Raw genomic sequence first — 22683 nt, forward strand, 5'->3', positions numbered from 1 at the left:
TATGGGCCAGCTCCACATGGGTCAAAGAGATCCTGGGTTTGAACCACAGACCTCCCGTGTGGTAGGCAGGCTCCCTATCCATTGAGCCAAGTCCACTTCTCTCTTTTCACTTTCATGATGTAGTATAATACTTTGATGCACAAAAGCTTTTAATGTTGGTGAAGTCTCATTTATCTCTATTTTCTTTGTGATCTTGGTGAAAAGTCTAAGAAACCTTTGCCAAACACAAGGTCCTGAAGACACTTTCCTGTAATTTTTTTCTAGGAGTTTTATATAGTGGTTCTGGTTCTTAAATTTAGGTCTTTGATCCATTTGGAGTTAATTTTTGTATATGCTCTATTATAGGGCCCCTGTTCATTCTTTTGCATACAGAAAACCAGTTTTCTGAGCACCATTTGTTGAAGAGACAGTTCTTCCCCCATTGAGTGGATTTGGCACCCTTGTCCATAGAGGTGAGGGTTCATTATTGAACTCTCATTTTGATTCCATTGGTCTTTATGTCTTTCGTTGTACCTGTACTACACTGTTTTGATTACCATAGCTAAATAAGTACTAAAATCAGGAACTGTAAGTCCCTAACTTTGCACTTCTTTTTTCATGATGGTTTTGACATTTTGGAACCCATTACACATCCATATAAATTTGCTAATTAACTTTTCCATTTCTGAAAAAAAAACAAAGCAAAAACTATTGGAACTCTGATTGGGATTATGTTGAACCCCTAAACTGCTTTGGGTAGAATTGATATCTTACTGATATTTAGTCTTCCAATACATAAACACAGAATTTCCTTCCATTTATTTAGCTCTTCTTTGAATTCATTCAACAATTTTTGTAGTGTATAAATTATTTACATCATAGATATTTGATTGCTATTGTAATGAATTTTTTCTTGATTTCCTTCTCAGATTGTTTACTACCAATGCATAGAAATACTATTGATTTTTGCATGTTTATCCTGTACCCCACCACATTGCTGAATCGATTTATTAGCTCTAGTATCTTTTTGTGGATTTTCTATGTTTAGGATCATGTCATCTGAAAATAAGGAAAATTTTACTTTTTCCTACCATCCACTCTATACATTTCCACACTTTTACAGTAAAGTTAATTAAAACTTCTACATACATTAAACATCAGTAGTCCATCTTAGTCCCCCTCTTAGGTCCTTTAAGAATCCACCACCTACCACCAGGTTTGAAGATATTTTCCAATAATTTCTTCTAGAAGTTTTATGGTTCTTGCTTTTATTTTTAGATTTTTGATCCATTTTGAGCTATTATTTGGATGTGAGATTGGGGTGTGAGATTGGGGTCCTCCTCCTCTTTTTTTTGGCTATGGATATCCAGTTCTTTCAGCACCATTTGTTGAATGGACTGTTCTGCCTGAGCTGTGTGGCTTTGACAGGCTAGTCAAAAATCACTTGACCGTACATGTGAGGGTCTGTTTCTGAACCATCAATTTGGTTCCATTGGTTTATGTGTCTGTCTTTATGTCAATACCATGCTGTTTTTACCACTATAGCTAGGTAATATGATTTAAAGTCTGGAGATGAGGGTTTGCTTTTCCTTTTTATGATGTTTCTGGCTATTCAAGACCTCTCACCCTTCCAAATAAATTTGATAATCATGTTTTCAACTTTTTTAAAATGCTGGTGGAGTTTTATTGGGATTATATTGAATCTGTATATCAATTTGAGTAGAATTGACATCTTGATGATATTTAGTCTTCCAATCCATGAGCATGGAATGTTTTTCCAGTTATTTAGGCCTTTTTCTTGATTTCTTTTAACACTGAATTACAGTTTTCTGAAGAGAAGTTCTTTACATCATTGGTTAAGTTTATTCCTATTTGAGTTTTATCTGTCATATCTTATTTCCACCAATCTTTTGACACTTTTAGTTACTTTTATTGATATAATCTTTATTTCTGGCTCTCTCTCCTGTCTTTTCTTTTCAGGCTCTAGCACTCCCTTTAGTACTTCCTAAAAATCTGGTCTCTTTCTTAGAAATTCTCTCAGTTTTTGTTTATCTGTGAACATTCTAATCTCACCCTCATTTTTGAAAGATAGTCTTGCTGGATATAAGATTCTTGGCTGGAAGTTTTTCTCTTGTAATATCTTAAATATATCAGACCACTGTCTCATTGGGTATCACTGAACTGTTATGCATTACTTTTCTCTTGCTGTTCTCAGAATTCTCTCTTTGTCTTTCTCATTTGACAGTCTGATGAGCATGTATCTTGGAGTTGATCTACTCAGATTTTTTCAGATGGGAGTATGTTGTGCTTCTCAGACATGGATATCTATCTCCTTCAATAGGGTTGGGAAATTTTCTACCATTATTTCTTCATATATTCCTTCTGCCTCTTTTCCCTTCTCTTCTCCTTCTGGAACACCCATGACACATATGTTTGCATGCCTTTTGCTGTCACTTAATTCCCTGAGACCTTGTTCAATTTCTTTTCATTCTTTTCTTCATCTCTTCTTTTGTATGTTCACTTTCAGAGGCCATTTCTTCAAGCCCACCGATCCTTTCTTTTGCCTCCTCAAATCTGCTATTATATGATTCCAATGTTTTTTAAATTTCATTTGTTGCACCTTTCATTCCCATAAGATGTGTTATTTTTCTATGTATGCTTTCACATTTTTCTTTGTGCTCATTCAGTGTCTTCCTAATATCCTTAATCTCTTTAACCTTCTCATTGAATTTATTAAGGACATTTGTTTGAACATCTATAATTAGTTGTCTCAACTCCTTTTTGTCATCTGGAGGCTTATCTTGTTCCTTTAACTGGGTCATAGCTTCCTGTTTCTTGGTGGGGATTTTAATTTTTGTTGGTGTCTTGGCATCTGGTTTACTAGAGTATTTATTCTGGGTGAAGTTTTTCTCTTTAGTTTAGGGCTTTCTGCCCTTTCTCCCTTGCTGGTTGTGCAGTAGCAGCCAAGGATATAATTGATGCTATATGCTGTGGAGACTCAAGCTGTCCTCATTGCCCCAGGGACCAATAAATATTCTCCCAACTTTCTTCTTTGCCAGGGATAAGGACAGAGTCTCAGCTGTGTGGAATAATCTAAGTCTTGCAGACCTAGGCTGTAGTTACCCAGAGAGACTGATAAAACTTCATGTTCCTTTCTCCCCTGCCTGGGATGGGGATGGAGCTGCAGGTGTGGGCAGCAATCTAAGCAGTGCGGGTCCAAGATGACCGCAGTTGCCCTGGTTGACTTCCAATTATTCAGGATGTGCCAGTTAAAGGTTGCAGTTACCTGAATAGACTGGTGCAGGGCTCACCAACCTCCTCCCTGCCAGAGGCAGGGCTGAAGTCTAGTCTAGAGCTACAGGATGATCTGGGTGAAAGAAACCGGTTCTTATCATCACTGTGATTTTCGGTCAGTCGGGCTTCCCCTCAGGTTGGGGGTGGAGTCAAAATGGCAGCCACTGGCTTTCCTCTGACCAAGACAGATTCTCACTCTAGCGGTTCCAGGGTTATACCCCAGCCAGCCAAGTCCACCAATCAGTAGCTGAAATCGGTAGTCAACCCTCTTCTCCTCCCCTGTTCCTGGGAAAAGGAGCTTCCAATTCCAGCCTCAGAACAGTTCCTGGGGTGGCTTGTGCCTCCAGAGTAGGATAATCACCAGCCTCCATGACTAGGCTAATAATTTCCCCAAGAGACTGGCACAGGTCCCCAGGAGGTGACGCTGGGACTTACACTAGAGCTGCAATCTGATCTGGATGGAAAGAAGCTGGTCCCCACCAGCACTGGAATTTTCAGTCTGCCCCATTTCCCCTTGTGCCAGGCATGGAGTTAAGATGGCAGCTACCAGTCTCTTTCTGACTTGGACAGGCTAAAGCTTTAGCTGTTCAGGATTATACTTTAGCCCACTGAATTTTCTTATCAGTAACTGAAGTTGGTGACCGACTGTCTTTTCCTCCCCTGTCTTGGGGAAGTGAAGCTTTCAGTTCCAGCCACAGAATGGCAGCTTGTGCCTCCAGTAGAGGATGGGCACTGGTCTCCATGGTGTGGAGCACTCTATTTACAAGTCTTCTCTGCAGATGGGCAGTCTTCTCCTTCCATTCCTTCAAGGATATTGCAGGATGCTCTTCTGGCCTCCTGAAGCCCCAAAATGGGTGCCTCAGATAGCACCAGAGAGCTTTGGGTGTTTACTAACTGCCCTGTAGCAAAAGCTGACTCTAGGAACTCCTTACTCCACTGCCATCTTGTTGACTAGTAGCTGTGTATTTTTAATATATGCCCTTTATGATGTGGAGAAAGTTTCATTCTAGTACTAGATTTTTAAAATGTTTTTAGCTAGAAGCAGTGCTGGATTATGTCAAAAGCATTTTCTATATAAATAGAGATGACCATACAAATGTTTTTTATATGTACCACAGTATGCACATCAGAATTACTCTGCTCCCTCCAGAAAGGGCCTGGGACACATAATGGGAGCAAAGAGTAGCTCCACACCCCAACAGGGAGGAGATCAGTGAGGGATCAGCAAAAGGTGCACTTAGCTTCTCCTACCATTTGAAAAAAATCAATTTTATTGATACATATTAATAAAGCATAAATCTATCAAAAGTGTACAATCTATGGTGTTTGGTATAATCACATTGCTTTGCATTCATCACTTCAATCATTTTTAGAGCATCATTTTCATTATTCCAATAATAATAATAAACAAAAAAACAAACAAAACTCATCACTCCTTTATCTCGCTATGCTTCCCCTCCCATATATAGCTACTCGTCTGTTTCCTTCTCTCTAGTATATTTGTATTTATATTGTGTAAAAGCAGTCTTATATGTTTAATATCACCCATATTTGTATTTTATATGAAGTTTCACTATGTTATATTGTCCCACCTTATAATATTTTTTTGGCTATCCTTCTAGTAATATACATGGCCTTAGACTTTCCCTTTCAACAACTATCATACCCATATAATAAATATGCTAGTTACACACACATTATGATGTATTTTCACCATTTCTCTTCTTTTCCAAAGATTTACAATCTTTTTTTACCAATTCTGCAGGGATTAACACTCAGCTTTCCATTCTCTACCCTCATTCTATTTTCTGGTGACCTACATTCTAATTTTTATCTCCATTAATTTACATATTTTTTGCTCATAATAGTGCAATCATACAGTATTTGCCCTTTTGTGTCTGGCTTACTTCACTCAACATAATGTCCTCCGGGTTCATCCATGTTGTCATATGCTTTACAACTTCATTTCTTCCTACTGCTGCATGATATTCCATTGCATAAATACAACACAGTTTGCTTATCCATATGTCAGTTGATGGACACCTGGGTTGTTTCCAACTTTTGGCAATCATGAATAACACTGCTAGTGAACATTGATGTGTAAATATCTATTCGTGTCACTGCTCTCAGTTCTTCTGAGTATATACCTGGTAATGGTATTGCTGGGAAACTTGGCAAGTCTATATTCAAATTCCTTAGGAACTGCCAAACAGTCCTCCACAGTGGCTATACCATTCTACATTCCCACCAACAGTAAATAAACCTTCCTATCTCTCCACATTCTCTCAAATATTTACAGTTTTCTGACTTTCTAATAGTGCCCAGTCTAATAGGTGTGAAGTGATATCTCATTGTAATTTTGATTTCCATTTCCCTAATCACTAGTTATGTGGAAGCTTTTTTATGTGTTTCTTTGCCATTTGTGTTTCTTCTTTGGAAAATTGTCTTATTAAGTCTTTTGCCCATTTTTTTAATTGGGTAGTTTGTCTTTTAATTGTAGAGTTGTATGAACTCCTTATATATCAAGGATATTAAACCCTTATGGGATATGTGATTGCCAAATATTTTCTCCCATTGAGTCAACTGCCTTTTGACAGTTTACTCCAGGAGTTCTTAACCTTTTTTTGTTCCATGGACCCCTTTGCCAGTCAGAAGAAAACCATGGACCCCTTACTAACTCCACACCATACTGTATATTATTTAATAAATACATCACACTCACATCAACATGTTCACCCAAGAACTTCAATTCAAGCTCACAGACTCATTGTTAAGAACCCCTGCTTTAGACAAAGTCCTTTGGGGTACAAAAGTGTTTAATTTTGAGGAGATCCCATTTATCTATGTTTTCTTTTGTAGCTTGTGCTTTGGGTGTAAGATTTAATAAACTACTGCTTAACACAAGATCTTGAAAATGTTTTCCTACATTTTCTTCTAGTTTTATGGTGGTCACTTTTATATTTAAGTCATTGATCCATTCTGAATTAACTTTTGTATAAGATGTAAACAGAGGTCCTCTTTCTTTCTTTCAGATGTGGCTACCCATTTCTCCAAGCACCATTTGTTGAAAAGTCTGTTCTTTCCCAACTGGAAGGGCTTGACAGCCTTGTCAAAAATCACTTGACTGTAGATGTAAGGGTTTATTTCTGTGTTCTCAATGTGGTTCTATTTGTCAATCTGTCTGTCTTTATGCCAGTATCAAGCTGTTTTTACCACTGTAGCTAAGTAATATGCTTTACAGTCAGGAAGTGAGAGTGTACCACCGTTGTTTTTTTTTCGTTTTTTGTTTGTTTGGTTTTTTTTGAGACATTTTGTCTGTTCAGAGCCCCTCCCAAATAAGTTTGATAATTGGCTTTTCCATTTCTGCTCAAAAAAGGCTCTTGGGAATTTTCATGGGATTACATTGAATCTGTAAATCAGATTGTGCAGGATTGTTATCTTATTGATACTTAGTCTACCAATCCATGAACATGGAATGTCCTTTGATTTATTTAGGTCTTCTTCAGTTCTTTTAGCAATGTTTTACAGTTTCCTGAATACAGGTCCTTTATGTTCTTGGTTAAATTTATTTCTTAATATTGGATACTTTTAGTTGCTATTATAAATGGATTTTTTTTTCTTATTTCCTCCTCAGATTACCCAACAGGAGTGTATAGAAATACTATTGAGTTTTGTGTATTAATCTTGTATCCTGCCACTTTGCTGAAGTTTTCTATTGGGTCTAGTAGCTCTGTTGTGGATTTTTCAGGATTTTCTAGATATAGGATCAGATCATCAAACAAATAGTACAATCTTTACTTCTTTTCCTATTTAGGTGCCTTTTTATTTTTTTATGTAGCAGTGGTGACCATGGACACCCTTGTCTTGTTCCTGATCTCAGCAGGAAAGGTTTCAATCTTTCACCACTATGCTACTTGTAGGGTTTTCACATAGTCACTTAACCATATTCAGAAAGCTTCCTTTTATTCCTGTCTTTTGGAGTAATTTTATCAAGAAAGCGTGCTGTATTTTATCAAATGCCTTTTCTGAATCACTTGGGAGGATCATGTAATTTTTCTTCTTCATTTATCAGTGTGATTTTTCTTGTGTTGAACTGCCCTTACATACCTGGAATAAAACCCACTTGATTGTGGTGTATAAGTCACATGATGTGTGTTTCTTCCTTCTGTTTGGCTAGTGTGTACCTATGTCTTGGAGCACTCTGGTTGGCATAAATATTTAGTAAAGTTATTTCTTCTTGGTCAATTGCCCCTTTTATTTTTATGTAATAGTCTTCTTCATATCTTATAACAGTTTTGCATTTAAAATCTATTTTGTTTGATATTAATATTGCTACTCCAGCACTTTTTTGGCTACTATTTGCATGGAACATCTTTTTTCCAACTTTCCAGCTTTAATCTCATTGTGCTCTTACATCTGAGGTGGGTGTCTTGTAGAGAGCATATAGACGTGTCATATTTTTTTTATCCATCCTATCAGTCTGTCTTTTGATTGGGGAGTTCAAGCCATTACCATTCAGTCTTATGGTATAGGCATTACTTACTTCATCCATTTTGTCCTTTGACTTTCTGTTGCCATTTATTTCTAGTGTCTATCTTTTTACTCTTTGTTTTACCCTTCTTAATAATCTTCATTTCCACACTCTTCTTCAAGTCTCTCACCCTTGTTTTTTCCTTTCAGGCTGCAGCACTCTCTTTAGTATCTCTTATAATTCTGGTCTCTTGGTAACATATTCTATCAAATTTTGTTTATGAAGACTTTGAATTCACTCTAATTTTTGAAGAATATTTTTGCCAGATACATAATTCTTGGCTAGCATTTTTTCTCTTTCAGTACCTTAAATACATCATTCCATTTTCTTCTCACCTTCATGGTATCTGTATGTGATGCTTTCCTTTTCTCTTCCTGCTTTCAGAATCCTCTATCTCTGATATTTGTCATTCTGAATAGTAGGTGTCTCAGGGCAAGTCTATTACAATTTATTCTGTTTGGGGTCTGTTGGCCTTCTTAAATATTGATGTTTATGTTCTTCATAAGGGTTGGGAAGTTTTCAGTCATTATTTCCTCAAATATTCTTTTTGCCCCTTTCCATTCTCTTCTTCTGGGACACTGAAAATTTGTATGTTTGTGCATTTCACATTGTCATTCAATTCTCTGCGGCCCTGTTTGTTTCCATTCCCTTATCTTTCTGTTCTCTTGTCTTTTCCAGTTCAGATGGTCTGTCATCAAAATCACTAATCCTGTCTTTGACTGATTCAAATCTGCTCTTATGTGCTTTTCATGCATTTTTAATCCCATCCCTTGAGTCTTTCATACCCATAAGCTCTGTTACTTTCCTTTGCAAGCATTCAAATTGCTCTTTATGCTTACCCAGTTTCTTCTTAATATCCTTTATCTCTTTATTCATGATTTTCTTTCAATTCTTTTAATTGATTTAGGAAAGTTGTGTGATTATCATTGATTGATTGTATTAAATTCTGTATCTCTTCAGGATATTTGCTTTGTTCCTTTGACTGGAATCTCTCTTCTCATCTCCTAGTATGGCTCATAATTTTTTGCTGATATCTATGCATCTGAATATGTTGATTGATAGCCTATTTATCTCTGTTGTCTATTGTTTTTTTTCCCCAGCTCTTCTTTGATATTTGGTTCAACTTTTCTAAGTTTTTAAAATTGCCCAGCTTAAGTTATCAAAATTGGGTCAGGGACTCACTAGTGGGGTGCAGATTTTCTCCCAGGAGTTAGGGTTAAGAGAGATCTCTAAAAGTAGTTTTTCTCTGTGAAGTTTCCAAATCAGCTAGCAGGTGGATCTTGTTGGCACACCTATCCATGGAGATTTTCTTTCAATACCCCCTTTCCTATGTTTTCATCTGTTTAGAGCCTAGTTTCAAAGCAGGCTCTGCTGGCCAAATTCACTGAAGAGAAGCCCTCTATCTCCACTTCCCTTTTTCCTTTTAACAGCTAACAGGGAGAAAGATGTCTGTTCCCTTCTCGGTCAGCTGCAGTGAGCCTGGGGTATTATTCCACCTTAATATCTTGGGGTTGGATAGAGGAACCCTTCCTGGCTGCCATCGGGGTTTGGTAACTCAAGTTTGTTGTTTTGAGTTCTTCATCTCTCTGCCCCTCACCCTCATAGGAGTTGTGTAGCACTCTCCTGGTCTGCTGACCTCCTGCACTACTATTCCAAAGCCTTCTTCCCAGAACTGCCTCATACCATTTTCAAAGTTGCATTTTTTATGATTCACCACTTATCTAGTTACTGCATCCCTTTAACTGTTTTCCAGAATTTTGAAGAAGATTGTCTTGTCAGTTTTTGCTAGTTGTTCAAATATTCTGTAGGGGAATGGCACCCTGGAGTATCTTATACCCCTTCTTGGTCAACAGGGCTTGCAGCTCTCTTCTAATTACTATGTACTATCTTTTTCGTAATCTTTAATTTTCATTGTGTTTTTGTCATTGGATCTAAAATTAGTTTCTTGCAAACAGTGTATACTTGGGTCATGCTTTTTTCACCCATTATTTCAATCTCTGCCTTTTGATTATAGATTTTAATCGAATTACACTAACTGGTAAGGCAAGATTTACTTCAACCATTTAGGTAATCATTTTAATTTTTTATATCTTCTAGTTTTTTTGTCATTTGTTTCTTCATTACTGACTTCCTTTTATATATATAACCATTTTGAATCACTTTTAATTTTTTGCGAAAATTTTTAGTTTTTTTTTATGGCTACAATAGGGATTATTTTTAACATCTTATTACAGTTAAGTTTATATTGATACCAATTTAACTTCAATAGCCTAAACATACTCTATATCTATATCCTCTCTTTTTTAAGTTGTTCTTGCCATAAACTACATCTTTTTGCATTGTATGTACAGTAATAAGATTCTATGTTATATTATGCATTTGAATTTTAAGACATAAAAGAATTAATAGACTGGATTGCATATGAAAAATGCAATAATATTGGCATTTATATTTGCCTATATAGTTACCTGCACCAGAAGTTTTATTTCTTCATGTAGTTTCTTCCTATAGTTTCAAGTATGCTTTCCTTTCCTATGAATGAATCCCACTATCATTTTCTGTAAGGTTGGTAATAGTAATTTACTCTCTTAACCTTTGTTTATACAAAATGGTCTATACAGCTTTGCTTGACATATTATTCTTAAATAACATTTTGTTTCCTTTTAGCACCTCAAATATGTCCTCCCATTGCTTTTGAGTCTCCATGGTTTCTAAAGAGAAATCAAAGTTAATCTTATTAAGGACTCCGTGTATGTGACCCATCATTTCTCTCCTGATGTTTTCAAGATTCTTCTTTGTCCTTAATATTCAAAATTTGATTATAATGTGTCTTGATTAAGTACCTTTGGATTATCCTGCTTGGTTTTTTAGATATGTATGTTCATATCTTTCATAAGATTTGGGAAGTTTTGAGGCATTTTTTTCCAAAATTTTTTCCTGCCCCATTATTTCTCTCTTCTCTTTCAACTGTTATGCTGCATATTTTGCACATTTGAGAGTAGTCCACAGGTTTGCTGGTCTCTATTTTACTTTTTTCATTCTTTTTGCTTCCTGTTCCTCAGAATGGATGATTTAAATTGTCTTATCTTCAAGTTTGTTAATCCTTTTTTCTGCTTCCTCCAATTTGCTCCTAAACCCTCTATTGTATTTTTTTAGGTATTTCAATTAAATTTTTTTAAAAATTTATTGAAATATATCACTCATACATAAACATACATGAACAATAAATGTATAATAGTTGTGAACTTACAAAACAAACATATATAACATCAAACATACATAATGTCTCACCCTACCACCAATAACTTGCATTGTTTTTAAACCTTTTTTAACTAAGATTAAAGAGCATTGTCAAAATATTACTACTAAACAAAGTATTTTCCCCTAACCAATCTGATTATTATCTTTATATCATTTATATATGAACATACATAAACAATTAAGTGTATAGTAGAAGTTGTGAACTTACAAAGCAAACATGCATAACTGGTTAGTAGTAATAATATAATATTCTTGCATCTATGCAAAAGATGTACTGTGTTGATACTGAGGCAGTATGGAAAATGTGAGCCAAATGTACACTATGGACATGGCAATAATCAGATGATATAATGTTATCTGTATTTTTATTTTCATTTTCATTTCTTTTATTTTACTTTTGAGCTCCAGAATTTCCATTGAGGCTTCTCTCTATTTTATATGTCAACATCAGAATTCTTATTTTGTTCTTATATTATTGTCCTGAAAATTTTAAATCTAGTTCCTCTAGTTCTTTAATCTAACTAAAAGAACTTTATCTAAGATCTTTGATAAGCAATTACAACTTCCTCTGGAATAGTTGCTATCCGATTATTAGACAGGGTATACTTTCCTATCTTCTTGTATGCTTGTAATTTTTTGTTGTGAATTGGACAAGTCTCTTGCTAGATGCCAATGAGAAGCTGGAAGCTGCTGCTATAGTGGTTTAAATGAGACCAGTGTCCACCTGGTCCCTTGGGGGCCTCAGAAAGAGGTTGTCTTTCTCTGTGTCTGTTTGCTGTGCCTTCTTTGTCCGCCTCTGTTGTCATCAGCTGCACAGGAATCTGTGTTTCTTTTCGTTGCTTCATCCTGTTGTGTCTGCCCTCCGTGTGGGCGGCGCCATTCCTGGGCAGGCTGCACTTTCTTTGGCACTGGGCGGCTCTCCTTACGGGGCGCACTCCTTGCATGTGGGGCTCCCCTACCTATGCCACTCCTTGCGCGTGGGGCTCCCCTACACGGGAGACACCCCTGCGTGGCAGGGCACTCCTTGCGCGCATCAGCACTGCGCATGGGCCAGCTCCACACGGGTCAAGGAGGCCCGGGCTTTGAACCGCAAACCTCCCATGTGGTAGATGAACGCCCTAACCACTGGGCCAAGTCTGCCGCCCTGAGGGCTCAAGTTTTGCAGCCCCTTCCTTCATTTGGCACTGCCATGGTTGTTCTAAATGTGCAATATGGTTCCAAGATTACCACCTAGTCAATTTCCGCACTTGTATCCATCTTATTCATTTTTCCGGTAGAGGTAGCAATCTGTAAAACTTCTTACTCCAACATTTTTTGTCTGTACCCTCTTCCTATTTCTTCATGAAGGAATGTATCTCTGGAATGTATATTGGTCAGGAAAGAAGAGAAGGGAACATAAGGGAGCTATCTGATTAAAGGACAAATCTCTATTTGGCTTGTAAGAGTAGGAAAACTTGGTTGTGTTATTGGAGTTGCAGTCCAAATATTTTTTTAGGCATCATCTTCAGACACAGCTCCCTCAAATACATGATTTCATCAGATGTAATAGAGACTGGAATTGCATTATAGTAGAATTGTTTATACTTGACTTCAATATTTTAACAACCATATAAACCAAAAATTTAAAACTTCACTGGATAGTATTTTGACAGAAAGATAAGGAAAAGAAAATAAAAATCCCCAAACACTGAACTTCCAGTTTTAAAAGTTATGACTGATATTTCCTTCTACACACTTCTCAGTCAACAGCAATAATAATGCCACGGATCTCTTAATGTCCTCTTCTTGTGCATACCATTACCCCTTTACTAGAAGAAGAAACAGATTAAAGGGTGAACAATGTTTCATGGTCTCATAATGAAAGGACGGAATTATGCCATACACTAGGAGATATGTTCTCTTTCTTTTCTGAATCAAAGCTCCTTCTGTGTATATGATGATAATATTCTTAACTGCAACCCTTGCTTCCCAGTCTTGGCAACCATAGAAGACAGACAAATTAATAATTGACATTTCTTTTATTTCTACATAAAATAAATTCAAATCTCATCTTAAAATCCTTATAAAAATTTTATTAAGTAAAGTTTCTCTGTGTAGGAGACATAAGAATATTCAGAAATCATTTTCTATAGAACTTTCAAGCAAGGTTAAGACCTTATTAAAAGTTGTTTTGTTTTGAAATAAACTTTATAAAGTAGACTTTTACTTCCAACTTAGCTCCATTTGGTCAGGGTATCAGTTATATAGTTTCTCCAAGATGATTTTTTTTTTTTTTTAACAATTAAAAGGTGTATGCTGAACTTCAGAAGTGACTTGACAATTTACCAAATCCCAACTTAATTCTAAATAGTGGCTTATACATCTGTCAAGATTGGCTAGATTTTGCTGTGGTAGCAAACACCTCAAAGAGCTCAGTGATCAGACACAATAAATACATTTTCCATTCAGGTTACATGGACAATGTAGGTCAGCAAGGGAACTCTGCTCATCATAGCAATTCTAGGGACTCTGGCTGTGAGACGCTTCATCTCAACACATAAGGACAGTCACTGTGGTAAGGGAAAGGGTGATATCAGGGTATGTCATACACAGGATCCTAATGGTTTTGCCTGGAGGAGATATACCTTACTGCTGTTCATATGCCATTGACCAAAGCAGATCTCATGACCCTCCCTAATAAAGAAGGTGGGGAAGTATAACCCTACATTTGTCTGAAGGAGAAGAAGATCAGGATTATATAGGAACAACTCTAATGTCTACCATAGCAGGTATTCCAGCTGCATTTGTCTGATGGTTTTGTGCCATTTGCTTTGGAGCCTCTAAAACAGAGAAGTCAAGATGTATACTTCAGAAAAGTCTAAGCTTCTTCATACTAACCCATCTGTAGTTGGTCTTTAAGGTTCTGTAAGATGCAAAAGTAATTCTCTAAATTCAACTGGAGAAATTATATATCTTTCAATGTAAAATAATCTGGTTATATTAAATCCCAGGAAAACTTGCTACAAAATGTAATTTGGTATAAATTAAAGAAATATTGGTGAAAGTGGGTCATAACAATTGGCAAAGAAAGAGGTAATTGATAATAAAGTAAAAGAGATGATTATACTATTGAACCAAAAGAAAAATTATCTAAAGTTTAGCCTTTAAGATTTTTAACCTCTTACTACCTTTTTAAAAAAATTTTCTTCCCGCCCTTCCCAGTTGTCTGTTCTTTGTGTCCATTCACGGTGTGTTCTTCTGTGTCTGTTGTGTTCTTGTCAGGTGGCTCTGAGAACCCATCCTGGGAACTTCTGGAGTAGGAGAGGCAATAATTCCCTTGTATCACCTCAGCTCCCTAGTTCATTGTGTCTCATATTGTCTCTTCTCTTTGTCTCTTTTTGTTGTTTCATCTTGCTGCCTCAGCTCTTTGTGTGAGCGGCACACTCCTCACACACTGGGTGGGCTGCACTCCTGCAAGGGGCCGCACACTGAGCAGGCCAGCTTGCCACATGACTGGGAGCCCTAGGTATCGAACCCTGGACCTCCTATATGATAGCTGGAAACTCTATCCTTTGAGCAACATCTGCTTCCCACTTCTTACTACTTTTGATTAAATTTTTATTCTTAAAAAGGGGAAATAAAAATATATATTATTTATCTCTGGAAAATTGTGCCCATTTTTGTTCAGGTTTCATATCTTAAATTACATTGTCTTCAGGTGGCAGGATATCCTCGTGTTGGGAACAAAAATAACCTTTGATTGTCAAATATAAAAACCTAACTTAATGAAGTGGGAATGAATGGCAATATATCCACATCCTTCTGTGAAGCTTCTATTTCTCATTTTAACATAATAATAGTGAATCTATGTAATAATTTTACCCTTACTCTCACACATATGTGATTACGTGACAACGACACACTCCTATATCTAAGATAGTTGATCAGTTTTTTAATGCAATCCAAAACAGCTTTGTGTTTTTCTGTACTTTGTGGTACAGCTTTTAGCAAGACTTTGAAAGACAGATATAAAGATGAAATTTGGCCCAAACACTAGCAACACTTCAACACAACCTTAGTCATCTTTGCCTCACAAAAGGAAGATAAGTCACCAAAAGAAAATATATGGACCAAAGCTATTGGCTGCAAAATAATATTACTCCAACATTATGACCCCAAATCCCAATGTAAAATTTCTTTGAGAAAGGCAATTTGTAAATATCTTTTTACCTGGATGAAGATCATTCTGGAATAGGATCCAAAGCAGTCTCAACTGCTAGCTCTTCTTACCTCACTAAACCTACATAATACTAACAATAATTTTTTAAAAAGATGAGCTTGTCTGTTTTGGGTAAATCACTGGAGGTTGTGGGAGTTTAGGAGATCTATACAGGCAGCTTTAAGGCTTACTTCACCTCACTGTTCTGGCATCCCAAAAGAAGAATTGATCCCCAATATATGCTCATTGTATGTCACTTTGGTTTGGAATGGAAGAGGATTAATCAATTGTGATGGTGGTGTAGGTGAATTCTGGATATAGAATACGTATGCTATAATTGTTCTTCTGCATTCCTTAAAACAACTACAAAGGTAAACCTATTTAGAGGAACTAGAAAGAAATGGTTATAATATCAAGCATATGACTGAGAGAGATTTCTACATTGTACACACTAAACACTTTGTCTTGATTTGTGTATATTAAAAGGTAATGTTTACAGAACAGCCTATTTGCAGCTCTAACTTTCAAGACTCAAGTCTTTGCATAAATTAGCCACTGGACTCTGGTGCTGACCACCAACTATGAATTAGTCTTTTAATTACTACCCCAAAACCATATGTGTTGAAGTGACATACCAGTAATCCTTTGAGACATTTGTCCATGTTGCTTGTAATAGTCTTAACTTGAGCATCCTAAATGAGCAGCTAGTATTTTCGACATCCACCTTTTGAGCATCCTAAATGAGCAGCTAGTATTTTCGACATCTACCTTTATTGATCTCAGTGGAGCTATTTTTTGATAATTTCAATAGCTTGTGTTTGTTTCAGGACCAAATACTGTAGTATACTTCCAAAACACATCTTCCAGTTCAGGAAACCTGTTACAGAGGACCATGGTAAGTTTACAATAACTACCAATCATTAAGCACCCTTTATTGTAACATACACTGAAATTAACAATAGTATGTCTAATGTTTGAAATTACACTACTAAGTGCATCACTAGCTGAGTCTGGAAAATTAATTTGATGAGTCATACTGTAAAATAAGACTGATATTTTAATCCAAGTCTGAATCGAAATCCAGCATGGTCATATAACTTTAAGCTCTACTTTTCTCATCGGTAAAATGGAGAGAACCATAGATAATCACATGAACATCATTATTATCACATTGAATATTATATCTGAAAATGCTCAATGACATATCTTTAAAAAAGGTCCTATAGTCATACTGCCTGCCAATACCACACATTAGCTCCTGACCCTGAGAAAATCATTAAGTGAGCATAATAATACCATGTTCTCCATAGTTTCTTTGTGAAGATAAAAGATAAGGTAAGATTAGATATATCAAGTGCCTAGAATAAGAGATAACACCCAGTAGGACCTTAAAAATATTTGTTGCATTAGTTGATAAATTAAAGAATGCTTACTAACGCTTGATCTAACATTAAGCATAGGTAATAAAGGATGAGGTTAATCGCTTAGGATTTCACAGAGTTCAAAGTCTTATTAAGAAGTTTGGATATCACCCCCCTATTTTTCATTCTTAATTTCTGTTTGTGATCTGAGGACAGAAATGAAGCAAATTTTATCTTCAGACTTCTGAAACACCTAGTTTTCTTGATGTAATTTCCTATAACTCCATCACTGTATTATTAAATAATGTTTTGGGGAGTGCCATACGTGATGGTGAAAACTCTTAAGTGCTCACAGCAGATCTCAGAAGAAACCTCTAGGCTTAATTCCTAGCTGCCATCTATTTTGTCAAATCATGTTGCAAGTTACAGTGACCAAAGTAGTTAAGCTCGAACATTTTTGTATTCTAATTTCAAAATATGGTAGAGACATATTTGCAGAAATTTATGTTTAGATTTACTTATTGAACCAGCTGGTCCAACACAGCATTTAGGGTGAGAAGACTTTAAAATACTAGGTTTAATAAACTCTAACTACTTTTTTGCATTTCATTAAATTACACTTGGAAGTTTTTGCTGATTAGCCACTTCACAGGGAAAGTGAAGTAACCGTTATTAAAATATCTTCAATACCTCTGAGGAAATACGTTATTTAGAGAAATAACAAAACCTGCATTGCTTATAATTTTGCTCATTGATTTATTTTTCCCTCCCAGCCCTCACCAGTCATAAGATATTTCTATAAGAACAAAGAATCTCGGTAGTTGGAGGACCTTGTTTCTTATTCATGTGTATTTTTAGAAATACTAATAGTCCACATTTAAATGTAATGTTGAGAGTTTTGAGAATATGTACTTAAAATTTATTTTGAAACAGAGCATATCCTTATTCCTTGGCATGTTTAGACATGGAAAGTATCATGTATGCACCAACATGTATTACCAATTTTCAAAAAATTAGAACAGGAAAAAATGTAGCTTTAGATTTTAAATGGCATATTATCTCTTTGATTCGGAAAGCATTCAAATACCCTGAAATGCCAGGTGCCTATATTACGAACATCATTTATCTTTGTAACACTTCTTTCCTATGGATTTTTAGAAATACTATGAATAGCATACCTTAGTTACTCAAACTATGATGTCCTTTTTTGAATTTTAATTTATAAAAATGATCCTCAAAATGTGGCCCAGTAACAACACCATCATCAGGGAACTCTGGGCCCTTTCCCAAACCTACTGAATAAGAAACTCTGGGGCTGGCACACACAGTTGGTGTTTATTACCCGCTCTGAATAATTCTGATGGAGTTAAAGTTTAAGTACCACTGATTTAGAGATTTGTTATTAAGTGAAAGAAACATGCACATACGGCCTTGAACTTCTCTGAGTTTTTAACTATAGAGAAGCAATACCAACTATGGACAGCCCATTTAGAGTGACGTATGTGTTTTAGGCAGCAGTAAATTTGGAAGAGAACATCCTTTTCTTGACATGGGTCAGTAGCTTGTTCCAAGGCTGAAGGGTGTCATGAGGAATGTGACTCCAGATTTAAGTGTTATAAACATGCAACCATCAAATAATCCCTCACTTCACCTTGGCTTCAATTTCATGACACCCAGACTGTGGGAGTAATTCCATGACTTTGGTTGTTAAAAAGCCCCCAAATTGCCGAGAAAGTTCATTTAGACTTCTGTATCTCCTTTGGCACTAAATAAAGAGTACATAGTGAAAGATGATATCTAATATTTTCAAAGAGTAGAACTGCAAACAATTCAAAATAAACTAAAATACAAAAATAAACTAAATTTCAGGTGAGGGAAAAAAGATATTAATTGTGTGTAGGGTTGCAAGATAAAATACAGTATACTGAATTAAATTTGAATTTAAGAAAAACAACATATTATTTTCCTTGTGCAAGTCTGTCTTATAAAATACATGTGAAATAATTCTGTAAAAATATTGTTATTAATCTGAAATTCAAATTTAACTCGGCATCCTATATTTTATTCATTAAATTTGGCAATCTTGACTGAGTGCCTCCTATGTGCATAGCTAAGTCTTCTAACAATATTTTGGTATTCTCAAATTTATCATGTTTAGTTAATCTAGGTACAATCTATTGTGTTGATCATTTCATTGAGAGAGATTTTTTAAAAACTTTCCAAATATTATATCAACAATGTACAATATTTTTATTTTAACTTGATAAGGGAAGACAAACTACACAGTATACCTCAAACCTATATTTATATATTTGTGTGTGAACTATATTTTTTCAGAAAATTGCATGTACTTTCTATGATTTTACCAGATATCAAAATTAACTATGACTCCATTTATATTCCTAGTTGATAAGGAAGATATATTACCAGAAGTTGCAAACACCATTATTTTTAGAAATTTAACACTGTTTTAAGCAAGTTTACCAGGTTTCAGCATTAAATTAGTGAATACTTTTTAAAAATTTTAATTTATTGAAGTATATCATTCATACATGAACACGCATAAACAATAAGTGTAAAGATTGTGAACTGACAAAATAAACCTACATAACATCACACAAGGGTCTCATACATCACCCCTCCACCAACTCTTTGCATTGTTGTGAAACATTTGTTACAAACTATGTGAGGGTTACATCAAAATTTACTACCAACTATTGTCCTTATCTTACATTTGGTGTATTTTTCCCCCAACCCATACTATTTTTTTAAAATATATTTTTGCTACAGATATTGTGAACTTGCAAAACAATCATAGAGATGTGTACATTTCCCATACAACTCCACACCCTGGTGGAACATTTGTTACAGATTATGAGACAATATCATCAGACTATCACCACCAATCATGGTCCACAGCATACATTTGGCATACTTTTTCCACACCTCCATTATCAACACAGTACAGCCTTGGCATTGATGCAAGAATATTATAGTATTGCTCTTAGCCACAATCACACCAATTGTAGTTTTCCCATGCTTCTCCATATTCCCATAACCCTCCAATAGTGATGTACATCTGTTCTTGTTCACAGATGGACTCTCTTGCATTTGTACCCTTACTCACAATTCTCAACTGTCTCTGGGTTCACTGTGTTATTCAGCCCCTAGATTATAATGAATACTTTTTAAGAGTAATAAGAATCATAGCATTTGAGCAACATAAGAATATCCATTTGTACAATGTTATAGCAGACAAAACCCCATCATAAAGTCTATGTCCTTGATTCCATGATTTTGATTATGAGGTTCACTACAAGATCATATGTTAATAGAAATCGTTTTATTAAATAAGGAAATTGAGCTGGAGAAATGATAAGAGACTTGTCCAAGACTATATTGTGGGAGAATTATTCTCAATACCATATCTGATATTAAAAAAAAACTAGTGTGTGCTTATACTGAGCTCAGCATTTCTGCATACTATAACCTTGAGTCTCTGCACACACCCTTTGAGTTTAAGAAGGAGGTATTACTTTGCTCTTTTACTAATGAACAGTTTGTAGACTCAGAGAAATAACTTTCCCAAGTTTACATATATAATAAATAATGGAGCAATGACCCAAGTCCAATGTTCTACCCCTATGCATAAGTAGAGTATTACTGAAGCACAAATAACCAATTCTTATTCATTAATTTTAGTAAGTTCAGAAATTGTTTCATGTTTCAGAAACTATAAATGTGTTTCCACCAACCAAGATTTTTTCATGTCTTTTCCCTTTAATGCACTATCATGATTCATTCAAAATTTAAAAAGTAATAAAATATATGATAGGGCTTGACTAATAATAATACATTCTCTTTGTGATGGCATTGAATTAGATGACAAAAGGGCTAAAAATTACCCTTCAAATGAAGATGCATAGATTCATAAAACCAGAAGTATTAAGATTGCATAAAAAATCCATGTAAATTTTGTTTCTGCTTAGGAAGTAGAAATCTAGAAAAAGCATCACTCCCACCCTAACAACAATAAGCTGAACAATCTACAAAATCATAACTTTGTGTGAACCCATTAGAGAGCTGGTGACCTATGGCAACTAACTAGCCTAAAATCAAAGAAAAGACAGATGCCCCCAAGGAGACAGGAAAGCATGAAATAGTTTTACTGGAGCATGTAAATAGCGTGGGAGGAAAATGTGGTCAACAAAGAAATGGGTAAAGATATCACCTAAAATATCCAATTAATTGTTAATGGCAGGCGGCGGACTTGGCCCAGAGGTTAGGGAGTCCGTCTACCACATGGGAGGTCCGCGGTTCAAAGTCCGGGCCTCCTTGACCCGTGTGGAGCTGGCCCATGCGCAGTACTGATGCACACAGGAGTGTCCCCCGCATAGCGGAGCCCCACGCGCAAAGAGTGCACCTGTAAGTAGAGCTGCCCAGCACGAAAGAAAGTACAGCCTGCCCAGGAATGGTGCCTCCCACGCGGAGAGCTGACACAACAAGATGACGCAACAAAAAGAAACACAGATTCCCGTGCCGCTGACAACAACAGAGGCAGACAAAGAAGACATGGCAAATAGACACAGAGAACAGACAACCAGGGTGGGGGTGGGGGGAGGGATAAAAATAAATAAATAAATAAATCTTTTTTAAAAAGTTGTTAATGGCAGGGTACAGGCTACCATAAGAGTATAGAGGCATAGACACAAGAGAAGTTCACAACCAAAATAGATCCTTCTCCATGGACCTATCCATGTACTCAAGAAGAAGATTGGGGGCTGGGAAGGAAAACAGAGATAGTTTCCAATGTTGGAGCAGGCCTTGGGGAGAAGAACAGTTCCCCGTTCAGGGAAGTCCTGAAGTCCTGCCTAGATAATTCTTTTCCTTATCTCCTATGAAACAAAAGCTTTATGCCAGTGGGAGAAGGACAACAATCCTCTTGCCCACCAAAGACAGGTGAAAAATCATTGCAAATGAGGCAAGGGAATAGGGAAAACCTTCTTCACAGGTAGAAAGGGCAGGAAATTGTCCTGGACCAGACAATTTCTGCTGGAGAAGCACCAGCAGAAAATTCTGTCAAACCAAGAGCTGCTAAAGCTACACAGTGGAATTTGGATGCCCTGGGAAAGAAGGAGTTCTCACTGAGAAAGCCCACTCTTGAGATGCAGAGATGCAGGGCCGAAGACTGAGTCTGAACCAGAATAGCAGATGACATCCCATGAGAATGCACACCAGGTTGGAATACATTAAGAAACAAATGAATGTAGTCTACTACTAGAAGAGATGCAAGAGCCTGGAGAGAGGCCATTCTGAGATGCACGCTGTATGGGAAAACGTGAAGTTAATTATGCAACAGAAACATTGAGTGAAATGTTCTGGCAACCTAACCTCCAACCTGAGTTAAAGAATCACAAAAGGGATTTCAAGTCTGTGGAATGCTGAAGATAACCATAGGAACAACAACAACAACAAAATTCAGCACATCTCCCTGCTAGATCGATGCAATTTACCCACAATAAAAGATATAGGAAAAGAAGAGGTATGCCCATTTCAGCCATAAATACCATTTACCTTAGTCTCTAGTGTCCTACAACATGCTCAGCTTTCAATAAAAATGGAAAAAAGAAAAGAAAAATACACTTTTGCAAGACAGTGCAATCATCATGACCAGACTTACCTAAGGCCCATATATTGTATTTATCAAACTGCAAAGTTAAATTTAAGCATAAATATCCTTGAAAAGATAGTCCTGAGCAAAGGGCAGTCAGTATCTATTTGCAAGACGTGGAAAAATGAGAGACCCATAGAGAATTATCTCTTAATAATATCCACTCCTCATTTCTCTAATGTCTTGGCTTCTAGTGAAATTTACCATGAGCATACCACTCCACTGGGCATTTTGATTAATATGACTGACATAAGCTGGGATCAACGGCATTAAATTTGCATCATATCACATTTAATTAACTCCTATCTACAGAACACTAAGGAGTAGGGTGAAGCCAACCCGTGGGATTAAATTTAACCATGGTTCCAGGATCCTAGAACCAACCAGC

This window comes from Dasypus novemcinctus, chromosome 9, assembly GCF_030445035.2.
Source record: "Dasypus novemcinctus isolate mDasNov1 chromosome 9, mDasNov1.1.hap2, whole genome shotgun sequence".
Classification (NCBI taxonomy): Eukaryota; Metazoa; Chordata; class Mammalia; order Cingulata; family Dasypodidae; genus Dasypus; species Dasypus novemcinctus.